Source organism: Plectropomus leopardus, unplaced genomic scaffold (genome assembly GCF_008729295.1).
Source record: "Plectropomus leopardus isolate mb unplaced genomic scaffold, YSFRI_Pleo_2.0 unplaced_scaffold21033, whole genome shotgun sequence".
Classification (NCBI taxonomy): Eukaryota; Metazoa; Chordata; class Actinopteri; order Perciformes; family Serranidae; genus Plectropomus; species Plectropomus leopardus.
This window is the reverse complement of record NW_024622754.1, coordinates 1-1,864: the sequence shown is the minus strand read 5'-3', so window position 1 is coordinate 1,864 and position 1,864 is coordinate 1. Positions and strand designations below refer to the sequence as shown.

Genomic DNA, 1,864 nt, shown 5'->3' with positions numbered 1-1,864 from the left:
TGTTTGTTTTTTTAGCTTGATTTAAATGATACCTGGAATTTTCTTCTGACTGTGCTAAACAAATTTTTAAATGTTAAAGGTTACATTAAATAAAATACCATAATGGGGTAAGGTAACGCACACGAGAAACTGCAGTGAGGTGCAGTGCCAGGGTTTTATTAGCCTAGAATTGATTCCAAATTTTACAATTTTTCAGTAAATGTTATTTCCACATATGGATTAAATGTTAAAAAGTGTATTAAACATTCATTAAGTAATGTTTTTCCAATTGGCTTTCCTTAAGATAATCAAATTGTATTTGTTGCAAGTAATTTTTTAAAATAATAAAAGATAAATAAGAAGTGTGTGTGTCAAAATAGGAAAAAAAGAAGTAAACTTTCTTTTTAATATGCAAATAATTCCACATCCTGTAAGTTTCTGACAGATGTTTGCGAGCAGAAATTCAACCTACCTTGTCTTGATATGCACTTGTTGATGAAAATGAAGATGAGGCTGATGATGCCACATATAAAAATAATCGCAATGATCACCCATAACCACCTGTAGGTGCGTAAAAGATCCATGGGGACTCTGCTCGACACAACAAAAGAGGATTTAAGAGGGAAAAAAAAAATCACATTAAAGCTATGAAATGCTGTGAGAAGACATCTGTGCTGCTGCTTTTCAGTATGCAGAGCTGCAGATCGGAAAGAGAACCATTCACCACTTCCCCTTTTTGTGTGTTGACTAAGTCATAAGGTTATTTTGGTGTTTACAGTAGCATCCGTATAGCATCCCCAGAAAACTCTGGGGACTTTTTCTTGTGAAGAAGTCCACCAAAAAGGTGAACGCCTTTGTTCAGCTGAGGTATCTGTGCTTTTATTTGACATGAACTTGAAAGGGAAGGACAGTTTTCTAATGAATTGCTCATTTCAGCCAGAAAGACATATTTATGTTCCCTTATCTCTTTGAACAGAATGATGGTAATGTTTTTTTCTTTGGTTTATCTGCCCGCCTCATATCCTCCTTTTGCAGCAGCTTCCTGACAATTTCCAACAAAAACACGAGTCTGGCAAATACTGCTGACTCAGAATAAAGTCTGGCTGGATATTATGATATTTTTTCACAACACAAAGCAAACCTTTTGAATGGCAAACAAAACTTTTTGAACTGCAAGCAAGGGTTTTTGACTGGCAAACAGCACGTTTTTATTGGCAAATTAAAGCTTTGAGATAATCACAAATTTAAGTTTAATTACAATTTTTTTTAAAAATTGATTGCAGTGCGTAAAGTTTTGCTCACAAATATAGTTTTTGTTTGCAATTTTCAAAGTTTTGCTTTTGAATCGATTTTTTGACTGGAGTGTGGAAAGTTTTGCTTTTTTGATTGCATAATAAACAAACTAATTACTCCCATAGATGCACAAAAGTCTAAAATTATTTTAATCTTCACTTTTTATACATATTTCTCCTTAATTCACTTATCTGAAATAACAATACAGTGATGTTTATTATGATTAATTTGATACTTTAATTTAATTTGATGATCTTTAGGGTTCATCTCAGTCCAAAATGTAATTCTAACATGCAGAAACTTCCTCTTTTCAAACTCTAAGGATGTGCCATACCTTTTTAGAGAACAGCTGTCTTCAGGTTTATGGTGACAGTCAGTGGAAAGTCTCTGTAAATGGATGATAATCATGGAAACGAAGATGTGACAGTTTTCATTCTGTGTTGTATTTGCATGACAGTTCCTAATTTCCTTAGTTAACCAAAGAAACTGAAGGCTGCACTATCCTCTCCCCCACCTCAACCATGCTCCAGTGACTACCAGCATGAGTGTGTGTGTGTGTGTGTGTGTGTGTGTGTGTGTGTGTGTGTGTGTG

The 1,864-nt window shown here is 34.4% G+C and overlaps 1 long non-coding RNA gene across 1 annotated transcript; it reads right to left on the bottom strand.

The window, feature by feature from the left end:
• Positions 1-450: 450 nt before the first annotated feature.
• On the bottom strand, positions 451-1,671 carry LOC121965644. The gene is made up of 2 exons (XR_006107506.1): positions 1,607-1,671; positions 451-570 (listed from the first exon to the last, which is right to left on the bottom strand). It is a non-coding gene; the product is annotated as an uncharacterized LOC121965644 (long non-coding RNA).
• Positions 1,672-1,864: the final 193 nt, after the last annotated feature.